The sequence below is a fragment of the Rhinolophus hipposideros genome, assembly GCF_964194185.1.
Source record: "Rhinolophus hipposideros genome assembly, chromosome: 9".
In the NCBI taxonomy this organism is placed as follows: Eukaryota; Metazoa; Chordata; class Mammalia; order Chiroptera; family Rhinolophidae; genus Rhinolophus; species Rhinolophus hipposideros.
This window is the reverse complement of record NC_138055.1, coordinates 24,883,877-24,900,207: the sequence shown is the minus strand read 5'-3', so window position 1 is coordinate 24,900,207 and position 16,331 is coordinate 24,883,877.

Here is a 16,331-nt window from a genome sequence, read left to right as displayed (position 1 = left end):
TTTTTCCCACAGGAAATTTAATTCTAGCTCATTTCAATCAACTGAATAAATGATAAATTATTTTGGAAGTTTTGGAGATAAGATGCTGAATAAAATAATTCTAAAAATGATTTATAAAAAGTTACATTTAAAAAGTCAGTATGATGGATTAGACTTGAGAATCCAGAAATTAGCCCTTTCACCTATGTTCAACTGATTTCTGACAAGGGTACCAGGATGATTCAATGGGAGAAAGATCACAGTCTTTTCAACAACCGATGCTGGGACAACTGGATATCCACATGCAAAAGAATGAATTTGGGCCTCTACCACATACCATATAAAAAAATTAGCTTCAAATTTGTCAAATATCTAAGTGTAAGAGCTAAAACTATAAAAATCTTAGAAGGAAATATAGGTGGAAGTCTTCATGACCTTAAATATGATAATAGTCTTTTAAATGACACCAAAAGCACAAGCAACAAAAGAAAAAAAATTGAGAAATTAGACTTCATCAAAAACTTGTGCATGGATGGCCACGGGGTTTTGGAAATTAATTTGGGGAATGTAATCAATAATGTTGTAAAGGTTTTGTAGGGTATCCGATGGACACTTGTCTCATTAGGGAGACCACTTCAGGGATGATGTAGATGCCTGATCACTGCATTGTATACCTGAAGCTGAAGCTGAACAATAATGAGTATCAACTACACATTTATGTGCATATATATATGTATATATATATATGTGTTTATATATGTGTGTGTGTGTGTGTGTGTGTATGTATATACTTACAAGAAGCAGAGTACAGCATTAGGAATAGAGACAGTGGAAATGTAATGGCTCTGTGCGATGTCAGAGGGATAGTGGATGAAGGCGGGGGTTCACACAGTGTGAGGGATATAAATGATAAACATCTAAGTATTACTTTGTCTTGTGCACCTGAAGCTAATTTAAAAAATGTAAAAACAAAAACTTTTGCATGAAAGGATAATAGTGAAGAGTCAACTTAACAGAATGGGAAAAAATACTGACTAATAATATATCGGCTAAGCATGTAGTATCCAGAATATATAAAGAACTCTTACATCTCATACCAAAACACAACCTAATTTAAGAATGGCCAAAAGACTTGAATAGACGTTTCTCCAAGGAAGATTTACAGATGGCTAATACACATATAAAAACATGCTCAACATATTTAGCCACTAAGGAAATGCAAATCAAAACCACAATGAGATACCTCTCAAACCTACTAGGATGGCCATAAACAAACAAATAAAAAAGGCGTAGTAACAATTGTTGGTGGTTCCAAGCAACAGTGGGCAAGGCATTTAACCTGCGTAGTCTTAATTTTCCATATGTAAAATGGGTATGATAATGTTAACTTTTCATATACAGATGGTCCCCGACTTATGATTTTTCAACTTACGATTTTTTGGCTTTATGATTATGCAAAAGCAATAGGCATTCAATAAAAACCATACTGCACATTCTGAATTTTCACCTTTTCACCTTTGCCAGGCTAGCTATATGCATTATGATACCATATGATTCTGGGCAGCTTCAGGCAGCCATGCAATCATGAGAGTAAATAACTGATATTCTACAGTGTACTGTGTTACCAGCATTTTTTAAATATTGTGTACTGATCACACTTAAGATTGGCTAGGCTAAACTATGATGTTTGATAATTTAGATGTATTAGAAGCATTTTCAACTTATGATAGTATTTTCAACTTAGATATATCAGGATGTAACCCCATATAAGTCAAGGAGCATCTGTATTTTTGGTATTAAATTGGAAGATAACACAAAGCTGGTACTATCTTAGTGAATAGTAATCCTCTCTGTTTAGAAGTCAGAAACCTACAAATCACCCCCTGACATCACCTCCTGCCGCCATATCCAGTACTGTAGACGTTGTATGCAGGACATTGGGATTTATTTACTTTTATCTCCTCTACTAGCACCTGAGAAAGAAACAGAAAAAAAAAAAAAAAAAAAAAGCAGCCACTGATAGTCAAAAGCTGGCCTGACAACCATAACTAAGGTATATTTTCCTGTTGGACATAAACAGTCTCATAAAATACCAACCTCAGACAAGATTACTCTGAAACCATGATAAAATGACAGAACACAAAGCCACTTTATAGTATCTGAGCCACCGTAAAATACCAAATACCATCTCTTGACTAAAAGGAATGACTGCCACTTCTTAGATTTATTGACATACCTAATCATAGAATTGACCCCACTTTCTCACAATGTCTAAACTAAAGCAAATCCTCTTTTTCTTAGACCCTCGCCACCAAACCAAAGCCAAAATTCTATAATTGAATTTATAGTCATGAAGTGTCTCAGTAAGAGAAACACCCTCTAACTAAGACACCTCACTGCAAGAGTAATAAATCCAACTTTTTCAGCTATAGGTGTGTTTTTTATGTGCTCTTTGGCTGAAGGCCATTGACACACCTTAGTTGGAACTATCAACATCCTTTACTTAGCCTATTGCAATATCTATGGTGTTCACTAATTCTTATTACATTTTACTGCAAATTATTTTGTGGTGATGATGATAATTGTTTTTAAGAAAATTTCACAAGCAATAAATGCCTCATCTGTTAATCATTCCTTCCTAATATTTACTAGGTGCATAGCATTGTGACCAAGTCCAGACCTTTATAGAGCTATAAATAAAGTATTTATTCTACTTAAGACAATAGAATTTAATATCTAACATGGGCTGGAAATTCAGGACAATAATGTAGTTGCTTGTACACCAGATATTCCAGACTAGAACACAGAATCTGAAAATTATATAGTTCCAGGATTATAATGTTAAGAGTAAGAGTGGACCCATGGGCCCTTTTGTACGGTTGGTTTGTCAACAAGAGATTCTCAAGTACCCTCAGCAACTAAACTTTAGTTACCAGATTTGGATAGATGAAATTTAGCACCCTCTACCATGTTGCAGCTAATTCTTTGATTGGATTCAACTACTTGCCTCACGGGTTGATTTGATTGTGGATTCTTTCCATAGTCTTGACTACAACAGAGAAGTCATTCTAAAGTCCAGAAGTTGAATAACAACACAATTACAAAGCAGTTTGAGAAATTGCTATATGACTTAATGACAAATAAGTGTTAACAGTAATGCTTTGGATTTTTAGAAAGAATAGATTACTATGGATTGAATAAACCAAGAAAGGATTTAGAGGAGGTTGAAATTTAACTGGACTTTGGACAAAATGTTAAAGAAATATATTAATGTTTCCAAACATTCCTGTGGATAGAGTGATAAATGGCTCAATTGTGATCTGCATGAACTTGGTGGAAGTATTTTAAATATTCATGATACATATGTGATTAAATAGTAATCCCATATAATTTTGGTGGGAGAGTCAACTAATATAGTATTTTAAATACATATAATCTTTAACCCAGCAATTCCATATCTAGAAATCTAATCTAAAGAAATATCTCTTATATATGTACCCAAGGTTACATATACAAGGATATTCATTCCTATATTATAGTAGGGAGCAACTGAAAGTCAACAGAACAGGGATTTTTAGCAGAAGGGGCCTGGAAGTGGAGGATGAATGCAAATTGGAGATGCTGAAAGCACGAAGGACGGGTAGGGCCGCTGCGCGAGCTGCGTTGCTGCGAGGGAGCAGTTGGAGCCTGGGGGGTGGGGTAGGAAAGAAAACGGGGTGCAGCGGTCCAGGGGCCCCTGAGGACAGTCTTCTCCAAGGGGAAGGGGCTGCGGGGGTGCAGTGGGTCCCGGAGCTGTTGGGGTGCAGAAAGTGCGTGCGTGACACGGGATGAAGGGTGCCAGCCGCGCCTGCTGCGCCCCTCAAAAGGGAGATGGCCCTCCCAGAAAGAAATATATAAAGGAATTAGATTTTAAAAGGTGGGAGGGGGTTAAAAATGAGGAAGGGGTAGGAAGGAGGAGGTAGAGAGGAAGGATATGGGCAGGGGCAGCAGCAACCGGGTTTTACCCGCCCCCCCCAAAAAAAAGTCAACAGAACAGTATACATATTATAGAACAATCACACTTAGTAATGAGTATGCCACAACTTGAGAAGAAATGATGTAAAGGCACACATATGTATGTACAGAGAGACAGAAAAATATTCAAAACATATTGCTAAGTGAAAACATTGTTTTAAAACTTTGCGTAGCTTTATCTCATTTATGCTTTAATATGTGTATGTGGGTGTGTCTATAGCTAGACCTTTTTAAAACGTAAACATTCATATACATATACACATATGCTTAGCAAAAGAGCTGAAGAGACAAAATCCAAATTATTAACAGTGGTTATCTTCAGAGAGAAAAACTGGATAAGAGGAAGAAGGTGGAGAAAACAGAATTTTCATTTTTACCTCCACAAACATATACTTCTGTAAAAAATATAACTTGTAAATTTTAATAATTAAAGTTAAATACCATTTAAAACTTAGAACGCAATAGGAATTCCTTATTTTACATTCTCCAATGTTTACTTACTAACATACAGAATATTCCAAAGCTTTAAAGAATTGCGAAAATTTCAATAAAACAAGTCTAGCAAAGGGGATGGAATAGGTCTTTGAGTGTCTAAAAACTTTCCTGCTTCTACCAGATTTATGAAACACTTCGTAGAGTAAGCAATCTGCAGGAAAGAGAGTCTCTCAGTCAGGGTTCAACAAGAGAAAGAAAAACGAGAAAGAGATATAGATTAAGGAATCGGCTTACTTGATTGCAGGAGCTAGCAAAGCCAGAGCAAAATCTGCAGTGCAGGCCCTCAGGAAGAGCTGCTGAAACTCTACAGCAGAAATTCTCAGGTGGAACTTCTCTGTGGAAAACAGCCTCAGTTCTGTTCTTAAATCTGTTACACTAATTGCATCAGACTCACCCACATTATGTAGAATACTTAGTCAATTGAACTTTAGACAGAACTACGAAATACCCCAGAGCAACACCTAGATTAGCCTTTTGATTGAATAACTGGGGCCTAGCTGAGTTGATGAAGAAAACAGTATCATGGAGAGTTAACATTTTTGAATGCAGCCTTATGCTTGTCACGTGCGAGTTGCTTTACATACTTTACCTCACCCAGTCATTACACCATAACCCCAAGGTGGATTTAAAATTCAGGACAGCTGACTCTCAAGTCTGTGATTGTCTTAGGGTCGCTCATTTAGTTGCAGATAACAGACCAACTCAATTTACCCAACAAAAGGATATATTTTATGTCCATATATAGACAGTAACTGGAAAAGTGAGATGGTTTTACTAAATGACAGATGGTTCTAGTGACTGGCTACATTTTTCTGTTTCTTTTGTTGGGCACCACATGGCCTGTCTCTCTTAGTGTCTCCATTTCTCCCGAAGGGTTCCTTCTGTTCACCTCCCTTATTCTCTGACTCTCTCTGCTTTCTCAAACTTTCTGTTCCATAATACCTTAACTTGTATATAATCCATCACAGATGCTCCTATTGTCTCTATTTTTTATTCTTAATCCTTGTGGTTAATTGGCAATTTTTTCAAATTCCCCAGAGAAGCACAAGTTACTTGGTCCAACTAATCTTTTGGGCCATTCAAAATATGTTACTACTAAGGTGGTATCAATAGGAATTAGAAATGAGAGGCAGGAAACAGTTATAGAGGCTTAATTTGATGAGGTGAATGACTAGATATAAAGACTGCAAAAGGAGAGTGAATTAGAAACAAACTGGTTTCTCCACTGACTAAAGCTTTGCCCCTTGATGATAGTTTTGATGTAGGATGTTGCTTAGTGAATGCCGGGGTTCATAGTCTCGTGGAGCCGAAGAATGGATACTTGGATCAGAGAGAGGCAAAAAGTTGCACAGGAAGATAGTTTATTATAGCAAGCAAAGAGTTACAGCTCCAGAGCAGGAGAGGGTACCCGAAGCTGAGATGCCCACTAGCTAAGGCAAAAGCTGGTATTTATATACCTTTATTTCTACCTGCAAGGGGGATGCTGGGATGTGGGTGCCTACGGATGCAATGTTTGCCAGACTCGCTCTACTGCTCAGCTTGTGGGAGACGAATGAAACAAACCCATTTGTCCCAGAGTATGACTGATGATATTTTCGTCCTGGGATAGTTGTCCTGGTATGGTTGCCCTATGTTCTGTTTTTGTTCTGTTTTTGTTCAGTCTACCAAGGAATTTCTAACTGCCTGATGTCATACTAACTAACCTGTCTAGTTGTACTGCATCTGAGCGCCCAGGTCTCACCCGGCGACCCCAGTCCCTTGCCTAACTGGCTGTCTCTCCTATCCCTGGTCCTATAGTCAGTGTGACTTGCACACTGGTACCTAACAGCCCTTGAACTCTAAACACAAAGCCCAAATATGAGCTTGTGTTTCTCACCATCACCCAGGAACTCCTTTGGCTTATTTCTGTCCTGCCTGTCCTCGAAACTCTAGTATCATTGAATTACCCCCATTCTAATCTCTTGTTCTAAGCTTTCAATCTATATCTATCCCTGAAATTTGCTTCTTGGTTCTCTTCTACTTAAGCTGAGCTTAGACCTTCAGTTTCTGGTAAAGGTTGTTAATTTTAGTAGGAACAGGACTCTGTCAAAACTCTGTGGAATCGGGCAGGCCCGGTGGCTCAGGCGGCTAGAGCTCCATGCTCCTAACTCCGAAGGCTGCTCGTTTGATTCCCACATGGGCCAGTGGGATCTCAACCACAGGTTGCCAGTTCAATTCCTCAAGTCCCGCAAGGGATAGTGGGCAGCGCCCCCTGCAACTAAGATTGAACACGGCACCTTGAGCTGTGCTGCCGCTGAGCTCCAGGATGGCTCAGTTGGTTGGAGCACGTCCTTTCAACCACAAGGTTGCCCGTTTGACTCCCGCAAGGGATGGTGGACTGTGCCCCCTAAAATTAGAAACGGCAACTGGACCTGGAGCTGAGCTGCGCCCTCCACAACTAAGACAGAAAGGATAGTAACTTGACTTGGAAAAAAGGCCTGGAAGTACACATGGTTCCCCAATAAAGTCCTGTTCCCCTTCCCCAATAAAATATTAAAAAAAAAAAAAAACTCTGTGGAATCTAACTCCATTTTCTCGTGACTATGACCAGTCAGGCTGCCTCTATCTCCCTCAAGCAGAAGGAGAGGAGTCATTTGTATCTGTATCACATATCTTTTGAGTACTTACTACTTTGTTGAACACTGTGCTAGGTGCTGATCCTACAAAGTTAATGAGAAACAGTGTTTCCCCTTAAAAAGATCCTAGAGGAGAGAGAGACCAACAATCTACAATTACACACAGTTTGACACAAATACACAGATGTATGCATGGAAGAAGTCATTTTAATTAGCTTGAAGTTTCAAAGAAGGCTTTCTAGAGCAGGATACTGTGAGCTTAATATTTTTTAAGTGTTAAATAACTTTTTAATTAATGTATATGTACACAGAGAAAAGTGCATGAATCATAAGTGACAGTTTGAGAATTTTTGTAAATGTATGACAAACTAAGACCAAGAAATAGAACATTACTAGAATTCCAGAAGCTTTTTTCTTGTCCCCTCCCAGTCCTCTTGCTTAGATTAAAAGAAGTTAGTAGTGACAAGTGATAAGGATATACCTGACAGAGAGAATTGTATGTTTCACCACTGAGAGGTTAATAGTAGTGCAGAAGATCAAAGGAGGTATAACTAACTGTATTAGGAGGAGATAAAGCTGATCTTCACATTACCAGGGGGCCTGATCATGGAAAACCCAGGATTAAGTAGAGGAGTTTAATTTTTAAACTGAAAACTGTGGAGAAGATCTGAAAGGATTTTTTTTTAAGGGGGAATAACTTGATCCAATTTGCCATTTAGAAACATTCTGGCTGCGGTATAGAGGAAGAATTAGAGCATCAACTGCAGACTGGAAGGTTTCTTAAAATACTACTGCAGTTAGGCCAGGATAAAAGGGGTGAAGGTTTTAAGGCAGAATTAGAGCCATGGATAAGGGAAAGAGCCAGTGAATACTAGGGAGTAGCATCTACCTTTGGCTAATTAGTTGTGGAAGAGATTGTAGTTGAGTGTAACTCCTAATGTTTTCACTTTGAAGAATGATTTGATGGTAATCCCATTACCAAAAAAAGAAAATAGAGGAAGAAAAAAAGAATAGGACAATAAAGATAATGAGCTAATCTTGAGACATGTTAAAGCAGGTTGTATATAGAGGTCTGGGTGGGAAAAAATAGATTTGGTTGTCATCAGCCTTAGTTATTAAATGAATCCATGCATGTGTATGAGGTCCCAAAGCAGGAAAGTATATTGAGTGAGAAGGATAGAGAATGGAGCAGAGACATGTAAGTTATGGGAGGAGAAAGAAGAATCTACCAACGAATCTCAAAAAAGACATCCAGAGGGAAAAGGGGAAACCAAAGGAGTAGTATAAATGAAAACAAAGAAGTAGGGAGTTTTCAGAAAGTGGGAGTGGTTAGAAGGAGATAAGATAATAAGGGCTTCAGTGAAATGGTAGATGCATTGGGTTGAAGAATGAATAGGCAGTAAAGAATTGGGGGATAGATAGCAACAATCAGAAATTGTTCTTTCAGGAAGTTTGACTGTGTATGAGAGAGAATTATAGGATTTGTATTGTTTTTATTTGTCCATAGAAGATTATCTGAATATAATAGTTCCTTGATACATACATATGCTGTTCTGATTGATTGAGCATCTTAAATTGGGCTACAGGTGAAGCTTAGCAACAGATCCTTAGTTCTACTGAGATTGCTTACAGCCAGGCCATAATTTCTCTTGCCTGGGAGACCACAAATAGTATATATCTGCTGGTTCCATGGAAGGCAGGGCCACTGTACCTTTCCTGCGGTGGATCAGGTCAGTTGATGCCAAGGAATTTTCCAGTCCATTAGTCAAGGGCAAATTTGTCTGGTCTTATTGAGTGGAGGGGTGGTAATATACCTATTAAAAGTTAAGGGTTGTCACAACCCATCCCTGCTGAAAAATGTGAAGGTAGATTAAGACAATATGATAGACTAGGTTGTAGCCTGGAGTCTGAGCTATCCTCAGGTTTATGAGTTTTTCAAGGGTCTAAAAGCATATTTGAGACCTCAAAGCAACCAAACACCTCTAAAATACCCAGTTCCCCATTGCCAAATTCCTGCAAAATCAAAGTAAATAACTGTTTAATTAAACGTCAACATAATGTGCCACTTAGCCAATTATAACTCAATTCATGCATAAACTTAATGTTATTATACATATAAATATAGGCAATTGATGTATATAGTAGGGTCCCCTGTATTGTCTATTGTGGGGACAGATCCCCAGAAAGCAGTTTTCAGGCTCTCGGCCTCACATAGAAAGGTGCTGGCTCAGGTAGAAATGGCCATCAACTGTGATTAGATGGCCATCAGCTGTGGCTAGTTGGCCATCAGCTGTAACCAGTGAGCCACTGGCCATTAATATAACTGCCGTGGCTACGCTAGCAGGAAAATGGGGGCTAGCAAGAGCGGATTGCAGAGAGGCGAATGCCGCCGGTGAGAATATAGTGATATGACCCCTACTTATTGCTCCTGGGTGTTCCTTTTTGGCCTCACCGTATCCTGCGTTCTTATGTGGGGAGCTGGAGCAGAGACCCTGCAGGCCGCCCTGCATGACAAATGGCGCAGCGAGCAGGGTCCCCCACACAACATCTATATTTAACTTTTTCTGTATATTATGTTTTGACACCTTAAAACAACATTTCTGGTTGGGGAGAGGCTGACTCTCCTGCTGCTAGCCAATTCTTAGCGACAGCAAGGACTCAGCATGCCCTTGATATGTAAACTAACCAATCCAGAGCCATCCCTCCTCCATTTGGCCTGTATACCCCCAAGAGTCAATATTCCTCTCCCTTAATCATCCCAGGTACAGGGGCCATCCCTATAGGTTAGAGCTCAGTGAAATTATTTAAACTAGCTAATCTTAAACTGTTTACCCTTTCTCCCTGGAAACCCCAATAAAGGTTGTGGCCTAAACCTTCTGCTCTCTCCTATCTTCTGCCTCCTGACTACTCTTCCACATGCTCCTGTGTGGCATGCTTCCTGTCTCTAGGACCTGGGAATATAATAAACTTTTTCTGCGTCTGTCTGTCTCCTTTTGTGGCTACACTTGACTGATCATCTCATAAAATAATATAACCCTCCTTCTCCCAAGGAAGGATTACCTCAGGCCTATAGGTCTTCAGGACTACAAGTCTCCAATAGTCCCTAGCTGTCTCCATGATCCATCACTCGAGATTTTATCTTACATGTCTCTTTCCTAAGGCCATGAGTGCATCTAGTTAGTGAACCTAAGAATGCCTTCACCTGTCACCCAGGTCATACACTGCCCTCAGTATTCCTTTTAACCCTTGATAGGGTCTCTTCTTTTATCAAAGATAAAGAACTCTTGTCATTCTCAGGTTTAACATTTTCTGGTTGAAAGGAAGCAGAATATCCCTCCCCAAAATATGCCACTTTGTCATATTGATTCTTTTGAATTAAAGGTACTTGAGAACCAGCTGGTACAAAAAAGACACTCTGACTCTCCTTTGTCTCCCTGAATGCAGGAGATAAATCTCCCATGTGAAAGCTATCCTCCCTGTACCAGGAGGGTTCCATGTCACCAGACACAGAATGTAGTGTCCAGAAGGTTGTATAAACAAACCTTGTTACTTCTTCACCAATTTACTCCCCAATCCCAAATCCCTTTTATTTTGTCAATTATTCACAAATTTATTGTTTCTTCGTCTTAAAGGTTTAAAAGCCTCCTTTGAGTCACACGTTTTTATGAGGTTCCCATTTGTACGAAATTTGTTTTTCTCCTACTTATCTGTCTTACGTCAATTTAATTATTAGGCCAGCCATAGAACCTAGAAGGGAAGAAGGGACAATTTTTCCACTTCTACATGGTTTTATTATTTCCTTAGAAGACTAAATATCTATGATATGTAATACTTTTTATTTTGTTTGTGCATAAATTTTTAGGCTGGTGTAAAGGAAGCTTACAGCACAGAAACTATATTTCAGTATGATTTTATTGTTCTTTATTCATCATATAGGGGGTAACTTCTGTTTATTTGTGGAGAAAAGTACTTAAATGATATATAAAACTTTACTAAAGGTTGAAAAGTGTATTACTTTGTGGTATGAGGATATTCATTGACTCTCTGTGAAATGTGATTTGGGGTATAGCTAGGAAATTGCACCAACATTTTTATATTCAGGAACTTGGATATTCAGGAAGACATAGGGTAATTTTTCTTATATTTTAAGACATATTATTTTATCTCTATTGCTTACCTGAATATGTAATCTCACATAAAGCAGCCTTTTATACCATCATTCTAGAAAGCACTATTCAAGTCCTCTACTTGACGACCAATGAAAATCTGAGAGAATATTTCTGGCATTTATCTGTCAAAGAATATGGCTGAGCCACCAACACTGCCTTTACAGAAATCACATAGTATAATTCACTCCTCTACCAAGAGTATACCATACTGCAGCAGTTATGGCTTTGTCCTAGCAACTTGCTCATATGTACTGTCCCAAGCCCAAAAGAGCTGCAGACCATCCACCAGCTTTTTTCTGAGGTACTTGGTAAATTATAGCATAAAGTAAATATGTCATATACCAAAAGACAACCCAAGCTAGAGATATTGACTGGTTTGCTTCCTGATGTGTCTCTCCTACCTCCAGTCCAAACTGGAAGATTACCTTCCCCCATTTTTTTTAAAGCTACTTAAGGTAATAGAGTTAATAAACCCTTTAGATGATCATCTCCAACAACACCTCTCTATTCAGATATACCCTTCTTGGATCTTCTAGCTCACAAACCAGCATGCAGCCCCAATAAAAATGGAAAAAAGATAGATGTTTGAGAGCGTACTGGCCTTCCTCTGACTCTTTAACCATCTCTAATATTTGCTGCGTGGGAAGGGCATGGGACCCAAAGACAGGTTCTAGGTAACTCTGAGTACTCCATAGTTAAGTATACAAAAGTCGTACCCAGGTTCCATTCCATACAGGTGTCCAAGTTGAAGGGTGTATGATTTGTTCCTGGCTCTGTAAGCCATAACAACTCATGAATACATGCATCCACATGCCAGTCGACAAAGATAATCACTAAATATAGCCAATGCCTCCAAAATCTGGGAGGAGTAAGAATGTATTTTCTATTGATTTCATAAAAACATTTAGAATTCTGGCAGGAACAGATGACACAATTTAACTATTTACAAAGTGAGGATAGGGCTTAAGGGAGCCAAAAAAAAACAAACAAAAAAAACAGCGAAGTGTCGTGGGGCTAGTAACAGCTCAGAAGCTGTCCCATCTGTAGGCCAAGAAGCCACAGGCAGGTATGATTTCCAGTGATCTGGGACAGCTCAAAACAAAACTTGTCTGAAGTCACACATCATCAGGGAGGTAGGCACAAAGTCTGGCTAACTTGATGCATAGCAAACTGTTCTAATCCTTGAACCATAAAATCTGCACAGCACAAACAACCACCTCTGAGTGTTAGTCAAATAAAATCTATCCTTAGGGTTTTAAAGCTGCCATGGTCCATGAAATTTGGTTTCTTTTTCCTTCTCATTTATATCTCATGGGGGCTTCATGTACTTTTTATTATAAATGGGATCCAAATCCAAAATTAAGTCAGGAGAAAAAGAGTATATTGAAATCAATAAGCTACAGAAGTTTGTGAAGGCCTTTATAAAAACTGGTGAAGTTGAACTAGAGTCTTAAAAACATAAAATCAGTCCATGGTAGAATAATAAAAGTAGAAGGAACCTGTGGTGATAACCTACTTGGAGTACAAAATTCCACACTTTTTTGTCCTAAGAAATTGTCAATGGCTATTTATTCATAATGAAATGTTTTAATATAAACATTGGTTTATACAAAGATGACATTTCATAAGTATATACTGCAAAGTAAATATGCCAACAACGTATATAGCCATGGAAACTTGAGCTCAGAGTTCCATCCTGTGTCTCAGGATGGCACAGCTGTCCCATAATTTCAATTTATTCAAGTTCATGTGAATCGTTTTTTGGCACAGTGCCTGGTGCTTTCATTCAGGCTTCTCTTGACATTGACAATTCTCAGTTATAAAACAGTTACTTAAAATGATCCAGTGTATTCTTACATGAAAGGTTATGATTATCTCTGATAATGTAAGAACCTCAGTTTGAGAAACACAGTCTTGGCCAGTTTCAGAGGATGCCAGTTCTCAGCAAGCATAGGGTCTCAGTGAAGCGAAGTGACTGTCATTTACACTGAAAGCATGAAAAGCATTAGATTCTGGACAGTTCAAAATTCATCATCCAGGTCTGTACACAGGTAGACACATCTGTGTGTTCACTTGCTCTGAGTTCTGGGACAAGGAGTTTATTAGCTCAAGTTGGTTTGTTCCTCTGTCTCCAGCTTTCTCTCTGACTCCCGTGTGCCTGTTTAATCTTTAATAACAAATTCATTAGGCAATGAAGCAGGGCGGTCCAAGCCCACAGGAACTGTTCTGTCTCAGAAAACTCATTTTATGTCTAAAATGAGGAATATATCTTTCATGATAAAAGATCAGATGTTTAAAACATTAGCTAAGAAACAAGTCACCATTAGGAGACTGATACCACATGTAATGAAAGGACATATTGTTTTATTGAGTAGCAGAATAAGGGTCCACAGCTTATTTCCTCCAGACGATGTTTCCAAATTGTAAAATCTGGAGGGAAATAAATCTGATATGAAAAGAAAGTTGTAAGAAATACTCTTGTCACAAACAACCACTTCCTCTTGGTGAGTCAGTACAGTGGTGTGACAAGGAGCTTAAACTCTGGAGGCAGAGTGGTTTAAAACATAGTAGTTATGTGACATTGGTCAAATCACTTGAATCCTCTGTGCCCCAGTTTTCTCATTTATAAACTGGGGAAATAATAGTATTTACTTGGTGGGGCAGTTAAGATTAAATGAGTTCACATATATGAACAACTTCTAACAGAACCTGATACATAATGAGTAGTACTGTATATGTTTCCTCTATTTATTATTTCTCCTGATTCAACCCATTCATGTAGTCAAGTACATATGAAATTTGATTGCCCCATTTGTTTACAAGGATGCTCCTACTAATTATACTGAACCTTGTAGGTTTCCCAAGCATCCATGGTATATTTGGAGGAAAAACCACTTAATCTAAAACTTTGGAGCTGAAGAAAAACAGAATCAGGATTAGAGACATAGTTGCGGAATGACGAATAATAATAGCTATCATTTACTGAGTGTTTAGTACATTGTATCCAAGCTGTTTTAAATACTTCACATCTTTACATGTGTTATCTCCTTTGATTCTCATAATAACCCTATGCAGTAGGTACTTTGTTATCCCCATTTTATAGAAGAGGGAACTGAACCACAAACAGATGAAGTAACTTGCCCCAGGTCACACAGCAGGAAGTAACAGAACTAGAATTTGAACAGTTTGGAGGTTCTAGTCTGTTCTCTTAACTACCAGAAATCAAATTATCATATACAAACATTTATATATGTTGGGCAGATATTTAGCCAGTACAAGGGAGGGTAGCCAGACTGGTTGTCTGTTTGCTGCCCTGCTCTGATTTCATTAGTGCTTGAGGATATCAGCTGTTGATATATTATGACTATCACTCCTGATTACACATGGTAGTTGAAGCCATGGAAATGGACGAGATCTCCTGGAAAGTGTCTTTATAAAGTATGAGAAAATGAGTATTTGAGCACCATGAAGGCAAACATGGGGTCTGTTTTATTAATTTCTATATTCCCAGATTGGTTTTACTCAATCTATTGAATGAATGAATGAATGAATGAATGAATGAATGAATGAATGAATGATAATCTTGTAAAACACTGATATTTCAGGGGTGGACAGAATAAGAAAAGCCTAAGAGGAAAACTGAGGAGGGATCCAGGAGACAATCAATATGTCATTGATGTGAAAGAGTTCCAAGAATAATGTGGTCAAATACATGAAAACTGCAAATAGGTAAAGAAAGATAAAGATGGAAGAGAGTCCATCAGTGTCCTTAGCAAAGGTTTTCCAAAGAGTTGAGGAGCAGAAGATAAGGAAATAGAATGATAAGTATACACCATTATTGTGAGAACCTTGGTTGGGAAGAAATGGTCACATGAGAGTTAACACATAATTGGTGAGTAAAGAGAGGGTCACCTTTCTTATCTGGCATGTAAAGTTTCATTAATGACATTTTGAAAATTCTGATAAATTTTTAGGAACTCCACAAAATTATTCTAAAGTTCATCTACTACAAGAAACATATGAGAACACCACGGAAATTCTGAAAAAGAAGACCAATGGGGCTTACCTCTTAGTTATATCACCTCCTCCTTTCTACTTTTCTACTTTAACTCAGCCAGGCTCTCTTGGTCACACCCTCGGTGATGTTATAGCTATTTTTATTTCAAAATAGTTAATCCATTCTGTTTCTGACCATAACATACTATTCTTCAAGCTTGATTGTTTAAATACACCCACTACATCTATTTAATGATCTTATCAAGATTTCCAGTTCATTGGCTTTCTGACTTTACCCAACCCACAAACCCCCTCCTTTTTTCATTTCCTTTCTTAACCACATCACAGATTTATACTCATCTGAAGTTTTTTTTGCCTCTTATTCTTTTTATTGCTCCCATCTGCCAAAACCCTAAACATAGCTAACCCTAACCATCAGCACTCTCCATTCCTGCACCTTAGCAGCTCAGTGCAAATTAAGAATGCCACACCAAAGGGCAAATTAAAGACTATAAATTTATAACCACCATCCCAAATGGGCCCTTATAACTCTATAGTATTGTGAGTCTACTCTACTTCTCTTGTCAACTCACTATTCCCGCCTTAAGTGAGGAAGAGGTGGAGACGCATGAATATATTTATACTCTGGTAGAGAGAAAAGTCTTTCTAAGCATTGTCAAATGACAAAAATGAGACAATTTAGTAACAAGTTTGATGTCCTCTATTCAAGGGAAAACAATTCATGGATTGGGGAGTACAGTACCTCACAAACAATTGGAGCATTTTTTCCAAGGGATGTTTGAGCAAGAACAAGTTTTACAGTGCTAAAAGCAGCAACATGAAAATAGGGCATGATTGATAGGAGATCTGGGATTTCCTCTAGGAAAAGCCTAGCAGGTTTTATTTTCAAAGTAAGCTAGAGCTGAATGGGAGGGTTGTGATTGGTGTATGTTATAACAGATTTCTTTGACAGTGAGGCATTTCCCATAAGTACAGGCTGACTTAGGTTTTGACTTTGTGATGTGGGCAAGCCTGCATTTTGTGGGTCTCTGAATTAGATTCT